The sequence below is a fragment of the Ischnura elegans genome, chromosome 4 (genome assembly GCF_921293095.1).
Source record: "Ischnura elegans chromosome 4, ioIscEleg1.1, whole genome shotgun sequence".
In the NCBI taxonomy this organism is placed as follows: domain Eukaryota; kingdom Metazoa; phylum Arthropoda; class Insecta; order Odonata; family Coenagrionidae; genus Ischnura; species Ischnura elegans.
In genome coordinates this window covers 125192773-125206781 of record NC_060249.1, presented here as the reverse complement: position 1 = coordinate 125206781, position 14009 = coordinate 125192773, and the positions used below count along the sequence as shown (strand labels likewise).

Here is a 14009-nt window from a genome sequence, read left to right as displayed (position 1 = left end):
AATACAGACTTAAGACGGGGGAAATATTGAAAATATGGGTAAAAATAAAAAATAAGCTACCTCTTGCATTTCTAAATTGAAATTAATAAAAAAGCACATGACAGAACAAACGTTTTTAAAGCAATGAACAAAATGCATACTCCTTCGTCAGAAGTAAATGGAAAGGTTTTTTAAGCTTTTTTAAATTAAGATAAGGTTCGCTATAAAAATTATATTGATTGCCAAAAAACAGAAAAATTGACGGGTATCTTAACAAACGTTTCTGGAGGAAAAACTCCAAATGCTTTGCCTGCCAGAGATAGCGATGTATCCAATGTATCCGGCAACAGGGACAAACTCGCGACCAATCGAACCGCCTGGCTAAAAGTTTCTGCAGTTTAAAAATGGCGCGTTTTTGACCGGCACATAACCAGTAATTATTTTTTCCTACTGTCATCAGCTATCCCGATTTCATCGTTGGATTATTCTTCCTCATAGAAGATTACTCTAAAACCGCTGGCACAGCAATGGTTTTCCTGGTTTCGCTAGTGGTAGGACCCGCCCGCCTTTGTCACGGTGCGGGATTCCTCGTCCCATCCCTTCCTTCCCTATCCCGTCCCAGGAGGCATCTTCTGGCTCCTATCGCAGCGGCGCCTCCTTCCTTTTTCCTTCCTGTCCTCCCCCTTCTGTGGTGCTGAGGTGATAAGCTTATGGCTTCAGACTTCGGCCGAGGAGAGTAACCCCGCGAGTGCGCCCTAGGGTTTCGAATTAATTGTCATCAGCTATCCAGGGTTTAAAATTTCGCGACACAATTTTTCTCCAACTTGCATAACAGAAATGGTGAACGATCCCACAGCATCACGCGGGAGCACAAACATTCTGGAAGAGAGAGGGCAGCCCTCGGAGGTGAGAGATAGATGGAAGGGGCGTTTAGAGAAAAGCGAGTGGGAGGGGAGCGGTTAAAAGACGGCCCAGGGCGTGCGGAAGCGGTTGAAGACGGAGGGAACCCGACAAAATGGGACGCAAAGATTTGACAATAGGGAAGACTTGAAATTAATTCTCTTCCACCCCCGAGGCGTCACTCTCGGATGAGAGCGACGCCCTCACACACAGGTACACAAACTAACACGGGAACGGAATTTCATATGGAAGTCCAGTGCAACCGAGATGATGAGCGTGGTGCGGTGGGAATCTCGTGAATAATAGAGAGATAAAAAAAAGCGCGGTTGAAGGGTATTTTCAAATCCTATGTTGGTAATCCTGCTTGGATGGAAAACACTAAGAGATATCGTAAAGAGCCTTACTGTCAGTCCAGATGAGGACACAAGCACAAAATAAGCTTTCAAATTCAGTGAAATAATTAGGGTAAAGTTTTATCTATTACTAATATTACTATGATTACTATAGTATGCTACCGATTTTTGTATGTTTTCATGGAGTACTACAGAAGTAATCTGGGAGTCTACCTTTCCATTCAGCACTGCCTTCTTCAATTTACTGTAAGGCCTACTCCCTTATAATATATCTAAAAATCCTATTTTCTTTCTTCCCCTCCCTCGTTTACCGAACATTCTACCCTCTAACACCGTTTTCAACATCCCATCCCCGCTAAGTACTCCCTCCATCCATACCTTCTGTCTCCTCCGTATCCCATCTACCTCTCCTCACCCACCATATCCAGCACTTCGTCGTTCCTCCTCCTCTCCGTCCACTTCACCTTCTCCATTCTTCGCCACACCCACATATCGAATGCCTCAGTCTTTTCTCGTCCTCCTTCCTGTCCACGTTTCTGCACCGTAAAGCTCTACACTCCAGATCAGACTCTTCACTAACCTTTTCTTTAAATTCTTACATAGTGAACCTCTCAGTAGCTCTTTGCTAATGCAATTCTCTTCCTGATGTCCTTACTACTGTAAGCGTTTTCCTCTAACGCACTGCCTAAATAGTTGAACTGCTAAGCCAGCTTAAGCTTCCTCCCACCTACTTTTATCTGGAATCTCACATTCCCCGCTCGCAATTCTTTACAAAACCGCATTAACTTAGTCTTCTAGTGATTAATCCTCATCCCATCGTCTAACGCATCCACTAGAGCCTGCAGTCCCCTCGCTGACTGGCTAATTAGCGCCTGATCATCCGCGAACCTTACCGATTTAACACAACATTCCTCTTACTTTCACTCCAGCTTCCAACTCGTCCCACCCTTCTCTTACCATCTCCTTAGCGTAAACGTTAAAAATTAGCGGAGATAGAGGACGACTTTGTCTCGCTCCTCGGCCAATGTTTGCCCACCCAGATTCTCCTACCGCTATCTTCACTTACGCAGTCTTGGCCATATACAGATTACGAATCAGTCGCCTATCCCTCCAATCTACACCTATTCTCCTGAAAATATCTATTGACTTTACTCAGTTCACCCTATCAAATGATTGCGATGACTGCTAATTTTCGGGTTCTCCAGCCTCGTCTGTCGTTTATGGTTGACATCAGTTTCGAAAGCCATCCTGCTTTCGTCTTCAGGTCGAAGGTGAGAAGTTTAGATTTATTTGCCGTCTTATATAGCACTGGCCGATCTCCCTCTGTGCGCTGATTGGCCAGAACTCTCTTCCAAACGTTGCTGATTGGGTAGCCGTTGTCCCTGTTAATATTTTGTCTTTTGTGAATTTCAATTGCTTCCCTGATTTGCCTTGGATAGTAGCGACTCTCTTTTGCCACTATCTTCACTTTTTCGAATTTAATTTTATGGCCCGCCTCACTCCAAACATGCTCTGCTATGGCTGACAAGTGCAGTTGTTTTTTATTAGTAGCTCTCACATGCTCCTTCATCCTTATCGCCATTCCTCGGCATGTTTCGCCAACATATGATTTTCCGCAGGAGCATGGCACTGTGTACACGACTTCGCATAGTGCCTGCAGGATACGATCTTTTGGTCCAGGTACAATGTTTTGTATCTTGGTCACGCAATTGTACCTTGTGACCACGTCATGCTTCATTAGTATCCTAGCAATACATTCTGGCACTCCTGCTATGAATGGAATTGTAAGCCGTGCCGCAGGTTTGGTCAATTCCCCCTCCTATGTGGCCTGGCGTTCTTCAGATGGTGGTGAGTGCATCTTCTTGACCTTAGCGGCCCTTTCGAGGACCATTTTCCGGTCGTAGCCATTCCTGATTAGTGCTGTGGTCAGGTGTTTCTTCTCTGAATCTAATGATTCGGCGTCGGAAATGGTGAACGCTCGGTGGAGTAGAGAAGTTACCACCGAGGCCTTCTGGGCGGGACTTAAAAACTTTTCCATTAGCTACCATATCATATGTCAAAAAAAGCGAAGAAAACTGGTTATTTTAATGTTTCTAAAGTTTTTTTTTCAATATTCACCCCCTAAATCTTTTCATCCCCAGTGAAGTTTGTCTCTCTCTTGACCCTGATAGACTTAAAACGTCAGTTTGTTTCAATCAGAAGCAAATAACATTAGTAAAAGTCCCTTGAAAAGCGATAAGTTTAGATAAGGGGTTGTTTTCCCCAATTTAGGGGTTGCGTATAAATGGAGGGTAATAGAAAAAACGGAGGACATTTTCGGATTCAACGACCCAAAATTAGCCAGGAACACCCTAAGTGGTAGCCGGGCATTTTTTGAACTATTTTTTTGCAGAACAGTGTAATAGTCTGTCTACCGTAGGTTGGCGCACGGACCCGCCAGCCACCTGTGACGGTCCTCTCCTCCCCCCGGCGCTCGCCGCTCAGGTAGCTGGCGGGCCCGCGTTCCACCCTATGGTATACAGACTATAAATGTGTTGTCACCTACTGCGCATTTAAAAGGGCTTACAAAAGTCCTTCCTCAAGCAACAATTTGTGCAAGAACAAAGCACGGACATTTATGCACGGTGCAAGTAAAAATGTACTTCAAAGAATTACAGACTACCTAGGGCCTTTTATTATGACTATTAAAAGCAAGAATTCAGCAAATACCTCCCCATATTTCCTATAAATATTTAATTTGAAGCAATTTATACGGAAAACGTTTGCTTTCAAAACTCCGAGCGGTGCTCATTTGTGATCCGCAGTCGACAAGAATTCCGATTCGTCATGCATGCGCCTCATTTTGGAAGCTATTTTCACGAGCAGAATAAATCTCAACGACGGCCCACGCGAGGTTTATGCGATGCAGAGAAATTTCCGCGTTCCAATTGAAAAACCTTAGGTACTTCTTTTTTTTGTATAAGCTTCACTCAACACTTTAAGATTCACCGCAGGATTATACCAGCAAAATGCAGGGAAAATGTTTAAACAAAAATCTAGTAATGATTGCCTCAAGTGGCTTTTGAAGCGAAGGGATCGACATTGCGCGCGCTTTTCATAGCCGTGCTCGCTCTCTTCACGCTTACGGAGACAGAGGAGAAGATGCCGAGGGCGGTGCTCGATCAATGAAGAGCAATTCAACGAAAGAAGAGAGGAGAGATTTGCAACGAAAGGCAATTCTAGCGGAGACTTCCTCCGAGAGAAAAGAGGAATAAATGCCGCGCGCATATTAATACTCTGAGGGCGTATAAATTGCACAAATGAGAGCTCTAGTGGGGCATCTTTTCCATCTTCTACGTACCCTCAAAATTCAGGCACAGAAAGGTGATTCCCAAGCGATTGAACTAAAATGCGACGCAATACACGTAATTGCGCAAAGGAACTAAATGAGAGATAGACTAAACACGTGCCGTGCATCAAGTTTAGAACCGAAGTATACTATCCAACAAGCAAATAGAGCTAAACATGCTAATTGAAGGTGTATTTGTTTAATTTGTATATATACGGCCTAATTACCCATCAATCGACGCCCAGAATGTTCCTTTGAATACATGATCAATTGTGCGAAAAATCCACAGAGAAAAGATCATTCGCCTTGACCGGGATTCGAACCCGGATCCCTCGATTTCCGGCCGAGTGCTTTAGCCAGTTAAGCTACCGAGGCGTCATTCTTCCCTGTGGAATTTTGTGGACTAAACCGGACAAGGTGGTATGGACTGCTGAGCATATTATGCGACGAGCAGTCCAAATCGTGCGCACGGCGCCACAGCCGGAGAGTACAATTTTCGCACAATTGTGCATTGCGGGTGACTCCCGTAAAAGTTATCACCGTGGCTAGTCCCGGTATACTTAAATTCGTCAAAGAGAGAACACCTATATGTGTTCAAAGTTCGGACTTTACTCTCCGGCTGTGGCGCACGATTTGGACTGCTCGTCGTATAATATGCTCAGCAGTCCATACCACCTTGTCCGGTATAGTCCACAAAATTCCACAGGGAAGAATGACGCCTCGGTAGCTTAACTGGCTAAAGCACTCGGCCGGAAATCGAGGGATCCGGGTTCGAATCCCGGTCAAGGCGAATGATCTTTTCTCTGTGGATTTTTCGCACAATTGTGCATTGCGGGTGACTCCCGTAAAAGTTATCACCGTGGCTAGTCCCGGTATACTTAAATTCGTTAAAACATGATCAATTATTACTTACATATAGTTTTACTTAAATTTTAAGATGCACTTCTGCCGTATAAATGCAGAACTACAGTTAAAAGCGGAAAATGTCGCTCTCAAATGCCTCACATTTGGGAATTTTACATGTCCCTATACATTAGGGGCGGTCATCAAACAACTTTTTTCGAAAGTCAAAGTTCGACATATTACAAAATGTAGCCCGACGTATCAAATGAACGGAGAAAAAATTTTGTTCATGTAGGTTGACATCCTACGGTTGCACCAGGGCCGTTTATGTTAAGCTTAGGCAACCCGCAATACATTCCCTCTTTTTACGCTATTTCGGCGATAAATGTCGTGATTTGAATGATTTTTTCAGCCGATTCTGCACCAGTCATGTACGAAATAGTCGAGGTAAGCAACATAGGTCGAATAATAACGTTTATTATACAATCACCGGTATTAAAACGCAAAGAAACATAAAAAACTTTGAAATTTTCTTAATTAATGGTATATATTTTAATTTGGTGTACTCGTATGGGCATGATCGCACTAATATGACCCTACCGTTTATATACAACAACATTTTTCCCCTCTCCCATCCTAGAGTAAGGATCTCCTCGTCTCCCTACGCCTATGAACTAATGTCAACGCACTGCTCAGGCTACATCGTCTACGAAAATGACTCCGTGTTCCAAATTTTGCAGTTCTTCACCCACCATGAGAACAGGTGCCACTCTGGCTCTCAGGGAGACCCAGAACTCGCCACGTGGAGGGCGCTCCAACTCGAGCTTCTCCCATTACTACTCACCCTTCAAGTCTTCTGACGTACCAGTTAAGATGCAATCTTTTTTGTATCCAAAATTGGTGGAGATAAATGGTAATTAAACAGATTGGAAGGAAGTGAGTTGCTGAAGGCTATGTAAATACAAATTAAAACAAAATAACATTTGCCGGTATCCTCTCCTTTTTCTCCATTTCCCCTCTATTCTCTTTTACTATTTACATATCCCCTGTACGCTATTGATGAATTGTCTTGTACATGTGGATGGCCTTTCGCAAGGTTTTGTGAGGCAAGGATTTCGTGCCGAAGTGATTTTTTTTAATGGAGAAGCAACTAAAATAAACAATGAATGTATTGACACGCTCTTCAGTTGAGAGTCATCTCTTTGGCGCTCCTCGACAGATGTTTGGGAGATATCTTCCCACATATGAAGATATTATGAAGTATTACTAATGGGTGAAGATGGAAAAGATGCAAGAAAGATGAAATTTGGTCAATCGGTCCAGGAGATTGCCCATGTTGTCGCCGACAGAGTGGACCAAGTGTAAAACTACGCGTCTGGACCTTTAATGTCGAACCGCGGCATCCTCATGGCAGTTTAGAGATACAACACGAAATGTAAAAAAATTATGAAGAGCACAAAGAAGAAAAATTCCTCTGTTGCCCATCGATACTTTATTAATTTAAGGAAGATGTTAAAATATTGTTTTATTTTCCTCAATGTGTCTTCCAAAATTGGTCAAGTGTATTTGTAAGCCGAAGTCGTAAATTAAAAATGAAGAAATATCATTCCTTTTAGACCAAAGATCAACCGGAGAACTAGTGATTGGGACCATTGATTGGATAACCACAAAAACATAGGAAGAAGGCTGCCAAAGAAAAAAATGATAAAAACGAAGGAATCATTTGAAAATAGGGCATCACTTGCCCAGAAAATTAGTTCTAAATTCAAGTCTTAGTGCTCTAAAGTTCAAAATGATTCGCCACCTGTGCTCGGCGACGAATGGCAACCATCCTCCCGCCCAACCTATAATATCTCGGCGCGCAACATCCTGAAGCTGCCTGTGACCTGCCAATCGGTGAAAAGGCACAACGTAGCCAAGGGTTTGCAGCAACTCTCGTGACTGGAGCGTTTGAAGACGTCGGCCAGGTCACACCTGAAAATGCATCGATGATTGTCGACCGGAAGAAAATTGCGCGACAAAGGAAGAAATACAGAGAGCTTGCGACTTCAGAAGATATGGAAAAGCTTAGAGATCAACCGAGGATAGCATTGTTCTTCGAGGGAAGAAAAGAGAAGACGAAAATCAGGGAATTGTGCAGCAACAATGAAGTGCGCATCACGACATAACCGAAGAGCATGTAGTCATCCTTGCAGAACCCGGCGGGGTTCATTTGGGACATGCATAAACTGAAACAGGAGAAAGAGAATGGCTCGGAAACTCTATCCTCGAATTAGTTGAAGCTGCTACAATTGACACGTCTTCCATATGGTGCATCGATTGTGATGGATCACATTCGAACACCGCGAACGGCTGGAACGGAGGCGCTATATGTTTATCGACGTGCGTCTCGGGCGTGCCTTATAGATTTAAGTGCCTTCTGCATTCAGATGAACTCCACTTATAATGGAGAAATTTGATGGGACAACGACGGGACCAAATATCTACATTGGGTCAGTTGGTCGCCAACTAAAGACCTGTGCGCAGCTACCTCTAATGAAATTTCAGACGATTGATCTTGGTCTACCTGATCCTGAACTAAATTCATCTTTCATCAGCAAATACCAAAATTATTCGCTGGACATGGCTCGTGGTATTTCCAGGGGATAATCCCACAAGAGCTGGCTGATCGCGATAATGGGGAAATGAATAACAGCAGATGGGGAATGACGGCCAACAGAGTGATCCGCGTTTACATAGAAACAAGACGACCAACAGTGGCTTTGAATTCAATAACCGAGACTATGATGAAACTCTATATTCCTATGAGGTTCACAATAAAGAAAAATTGGAAGATTACAGAAGCAGAACATATCTGGGAAATGCTTAAGAGAATAAGACAATTCCGTAAAAAGTAGAGTTCTTGAGAAATTCATCCAGAGCAAAGCGTTCTTCGCTCATCCAGAAAACATCCTCATTGGTGAAAAATGAAAGGGTCGAAGCGAGAAGAGTAGCCTTCCAAAGGATATTGCAGGCAAGAAAGACCTATTCGCCAGATGAAGGCATCAGGGCTTTTCACATCCCTGACCAGTGTATTTATATCAGTTCATAGGCGGACCGTAGGGAGACGAGGAGATCCTTACTCTAGGATGGGAGAGGGGAAAAATGTTGTTGTATATAAACGGTAGGGTCATATTAGTGCGATCATGCCCATACGAGTACACCAAATTAAAATATATACCATTAATTAAGAAAATTTCAAAGTTTTTTATGTTTCTTTGCATTTTAATACCGGTGATTGTATAATAAACGTTATTATTCGACCTATGTTGCTTACCTCGACTATTTCGTACATGACTGGTGCAGAATCGGCTGAAAACATCATTCAAATCACGACATTTATCGCCGAAATAGCGTAAAAAGAGGGAATGTATTGCGGGTTGCCTAAGCTTAACATAAACGGCCCTGGTGTAACCGTAGGATGTCAACCTACATGAACAAAATTTTTTCTCTGTTCATTTGGTACGTCGGGCTACATTTTGTAATATGTCGAACTTTGACTTTCGAAAAAATTTGTTTGATGACCGCCCCTACTATACATGATTATTCCCAGAAGCGGATTCCACTGAATACAGGAGGAAAAACTTATTTTTATGTAGCTCAAGAACAGTAGATTTTAGCGGTCTTGGAATTAAATGTGGAGTGAAGAGGACGGAGGACCTTTTCTCGGGAATACTCGATCAAGCGTCCGTATGAAAAATAGATGAGGAAGAACAGAGTCAAAGAAAATATGCGACGCGGAAACGAATGATTGGTTGGAAACGTGGAATAAACGATAGCGCTGAAGAAGTTCAAAGGCAAAGTTTTGTACCTTTACTCTTATCCCGTATCTAGGCAACGCCACGAAATCCTCTGACTTCGTTCGTCTCCTCCGTCCCGCCCTAGAGGGTGACAGCCATTTGACGAAATCTAAGAACACCGGGACCTAGCCACGGAGATATCTTTACGGAGTCACCCGCAATGCACAAATTGTGCGAAAAATCCACGGAGAAAAAAATCAATCGCCTTGACCAGGATTCGAACCCGGATCCCACGATTTCCACTGAGAAGAATGACGACTTGGTAGCTTAACTGGCTACAGCACCCGACCGAAAATCGGGGGATCCGGGATCGAACCGTGGTCAAGGCGAATGACTATTTCTCTGTGGATTTTTCGCGCAATTTGACGAAATCACCTAAGCATTTATCTTCACCCTTCTATTGTCTCACCCTTATAGTAATTGGCTTCTCGGTAAAGCATTGCTGTTAAATGATAGCACAAAAATTCCTTATTTTCAACTCTACTTTCACATGGCTGAATGGAAATGTTCTGAGTTCTTTGATTAAGTTCTTACTGAGCCAAAACATCACCGTTCTGATACCATATGGTAGTAAAAAAAACATTTGATTATAGAAAATTCAATTTCAAATATACTAGCAGGCATTTTATGGATAGATGTCCATAATTCAGAAAAATACGAAAAACACTAACGTATTCAGTTACTTATAGCTTGAATTATTTTTGTATTCGAGATTTTAATTATTATAATATAAGTAACACGCCTCAAAATATTATAAGTAAAGAAATGAGGAAAACCTGCAGAAATTATGAACTAGCCTAAGAATAATCAATGCAAACCAACAATAAGCAATGAGAAAATCATGAAAAAACATGAAGTAAACAATCATCCACAGTAAGGTATCTGTACGTGTTTGAACATTATTAGCACTGTAATAAATTTCTGTGTCAAAGAGAATCATAGTCTTTTTAATTACTTGCCCACAAGAGCTAATCAACTCCGATTATTACCGAAGTAAACCTATATTATGGACCCATGATATACAGAATTCTAAAAATTCCCTTTACTTTCAGGTATTGCCAGACATTTAACTAGGAATGGAGGCCATGACTTGAAGATTTCTCCCCAAAGTAAGTAGCTTAATCAATTATATTGCAAGTAAACCTCAAGGCAAAATCACTATAATTGCTGTAGAGGCATATGCCTTCAAGATAAATAGCATTACTTCATGTAATAGTAGGTTCATTAAATAGATCATAAAATAGGAGGACGCGATAATGAGAGAGAGTTTTGCGCTCCATCTAAAGGAACGAAGAGCAGAATGACAGTCATTTCTATTGTATTTAAGATAGAACGGAATGTGGGCAACACCAGCACATCTTTCTCCCTAGATAATGGCGGAGAGTGGTATCTCCATGCAGACCATTCCGTCAAAAATGCTTCGTCGGCCAAAGCACGAATCATTTCGAACGAGAGGAATTAGAGCAGCAAGCAGTCTGTCCCGACCAACCAAACGTGATGAGGCTCGGAGTCAAGTGAAGCGTGCAAGAGAACTCGTCCTAGACGGAACATTAATCGCCAAAACTGGAATGCACTCACTATTTTTTTTACGAACTTTGCGGCGAGCGAGGCGTTGCCAACAGTGGATCTCCCTCCCTCGTACCAACCAACAATGAAGTGTCCGAATGGCGATGATCTCTCGAAACCCACGCAACCACCATTTATGACAAATTCTATCCCTCAGAAAATTGATCACCTTTCAAGACTCACTCAACAATTCCACGATTGCAGCCTTCCACTCATTCTGCGCGCCAATAAAAACTTGGAAACGTGTCACCCGTCTCTCTCCAGAGATTCCTGCAGACATTTCATAAAAGTGGGAAGCCGGAGGAGGCGTCTGAATGCGAGACTGTACAATGAGCCTCGCTCCGTTTCCCCCCAGCACATTTTCAACCGCCTCCGACCGTCTCGTCGGTGTTTTGCGAAGATGATAACCAGAGCAGGTGAACTGCGACGAGCTCTTGCCCGAACGGTGCGATTGGTTGGCCCGTGAACGTCCCGTCTCCCAACTTCTTTGACTTCTTCTTCCTTTTCTAGTGACTCACTTCCCTTGGCTTCATTAGGATCTCATTCACGGGCGACTATTCCGCGAACTCCCTCTAGGCTTCCACCACTTCCCAATAGCAAAATTCATTCATTTCCCACGTTCTATCTCGCACATTACAGCGCACAGACCCGAGACTCGAATACTCGGCTATCATTAGGGAACCGACTCTGAAAAGATGTATCCCTCATTTGAATAAAATGTATGAGGAATAGAGGCGATTAGATAAGAGCTGTAAGGCAGCAGTTAGTTCTACTCAGCCTGAATAGGAATCAGTTTGGACATTTCTGGAGATTAGTAGACTACGCCCTATATATCTTGAGCAATTTTATGCATGGAAATACCAGTGCTTCACAGATTATGTCACCGTGGTGCCGTATCATAATATTAGGTCAAATAGAATCGAATGAGCTAGAGAGAAATAATCCCGAAAAACAGATAGCGGAGGGGGGGGGGGCAGAGGAATTTGTGCTTTCTTATAAATAATAAAAGGGCATAGTGAAATCTTCGGTACAATTATTACAAGTCTAAACTGCAAAAATAAAACAGAAGATTGCGGATTGCTTTGTTACCTTTGTCAGGCGCTCTTTTACTCCAATCTTTCATGGACCGTTGTGTCAAACTCATCTTTAAAATAATCATGCATAATATTTAAAGAAATAACGATGTTTCATTCGCAAGAACTCGTTAATTAAGGAAAAGAACAAAACATTTAAAATTGAATTTTTGTCAATTGGTGTACCAATGAGTCAGATTCAGGTTTAAAAACACTGAAAACAAACTTGCTGTAATGATTCTCATTTTCCGTATCGGCTCATTTCCTAAAAACTCAAATAAGGGTTAATTTGAAGTCACTACAATCCATGGAATAAATATTACTGTACTACTTTTAGCCATTGAGTCATCAACAGCCAGTAATCCGGAAAATGCTTTGACCCAGGTCTATAATAAGTTCTCCTATCGGGTAATCTGTTTACATTAATATTATTCTTCCGTTGTTCATCCTTCGTCATCTGCTTCATACATCTCACCACAAGCCTTCCATTGCCAATCTCCTTTTCTACCTAACGTTCAAAGATTGTTTTCAGCAAACCATTGTGCCTTATACAGTGGCTTATCAGTTTTTCCGTCTTTTTCGCAATGTTTTCAAGAAGCATCCCTCCTCTTCTGGTATTCTCAAGACTTCTGCATTGCTCACACGATCTATCAACTTCATTTTCAGCATTATTGTGCGGTGTCACATTTCAAACGTAGCTATCTGCAGTGCTGATGTAATCATTCATGCTATAATAGCATAATATCGTACATCAGCGCACCACTTCCTCAGCATTTACATTCCCAGCAGTGAGTAGACTCCTCTATTTGATGTAAGTCCCCCCTTTATGCCTTCTTCGAAAGCATTACCTTTCAAATGATTCACAAGTAAAGTCTACACAGAGTGGTACTCGTTTTAAGTCGCGCAGTGCAGTGAGAAGCTTCTTTCTCCCTCTATTACCTTCACCTCAACGTCCATTCCATTTATTTAAAATGTCCCTCGGGCCGAAATTGCTCCAAAGCAGTCCATCCCCTCACACTCAGCAAGAGCTTCAACGTCCATCCCTCGTAGCCAATCCTCCATTTTCTTCAGTCGGACTTGGTAGCTTTCGTTAGTGAGTACTTTGCTATCCATTCAGGGACGCAGATAGAGGAAAGCTAGAAGGATAGAAGAGGATTCTATAACCACTTCCTGCAGCAACTAATTCCCCCGACTGCGTCGCTGCGATCGTCCTCTCAGCTTAAACGCCCTCTCACGTACCTCAGCAGACTTAATAGCCCGTGCAAATTACACTACGAGCTCACTTAAAAAAAGGCGCTTGAATAGTATTTCATTTCGTTTCCAGCACATCAGAAATTCGCGCAGGAAATAATTTTCTAGAAGGTTGGTGGGGGAAAATTTTGCAAAAGGGCCGGTTGAGAAATTCTCACATGCACTGTGATTGACATATACCATTTGGTGCGTCAATTTATAAATTGTGACTCCCGTTATCATTCAAACCAGGCTGGATTATACTGAAGTATTGACCCATGTTGCAGGCTGCTTATCTTCTATGAGTTAACCGCAGACTATTCAGTGGTATATTCTCGTCGCAAATTAAGGAATCAAGGCTGGAATATCAGAGAAGAAAAAAGAGATTTTACCCGCAATTCTTCGACAAAAATTGCTATTTACAATTTTCCTCCAGCTTAAATAACATTACCGTTAAAGGGTTACAACAAGATTCATGAATCCATTTTCCTTGATAGAATTCCTGCGTGACACTAACTTACTTAACTTAATTTTTCATTTTCACTAACTTTTTCACATTTTCTTTACGATAGATAAATTATAATTTTGAAAATCAATACTTATTCAAAGAGAAAAATTTTATTCAATTCATAAAAATATATTCAGCTTCATTAAAACTTATATATGTACACATAACACTCGGAAAAATAATAAGCTGTGAACATTATTTAAGTCAAATAGCCACAAAAACAAGCCCTCACACAAATAACATTGAGGCGAGTCTTTTGATTCGGGCGTCATAGCAAAATTTATCCCTCATTCCATGCAAAAGATACCCCGACTTCTCTCCGACTACTCTTATATCCCTGATCGGCAACAACCCATTTACAAATTACGTGGCTTTAATACTACGCATGAC

General features: G+C 42.1%; 1 protein-coding gene across 3 annotated transcripts in view; it reads left to right on the top strand.

Moving 5' to 3' along the window:
• LOC124158017 overlaps nucleotides 1-14009 on the top strand; it is a 740388-nt gene that overhangs the window by 99317 nt on the left and 627062 nt on the right. For 2 of the 3 annotated variants that reach the window (XM_046533161.1, XM_046533160.1), the window contains exon 2: nucleotides 10295-10351. The exons of the other annotated variant lie outside the window; for it this stretch is intronic. The gene's annotated coding sequence lies outside the window, so the exon portion shown is untranslated. The remainder of the gene's footprint in view (nucleotides 1-10294; nucleotides 10352-14009) is intronic. 3 annotated transcript variants of the gene reach the window in all.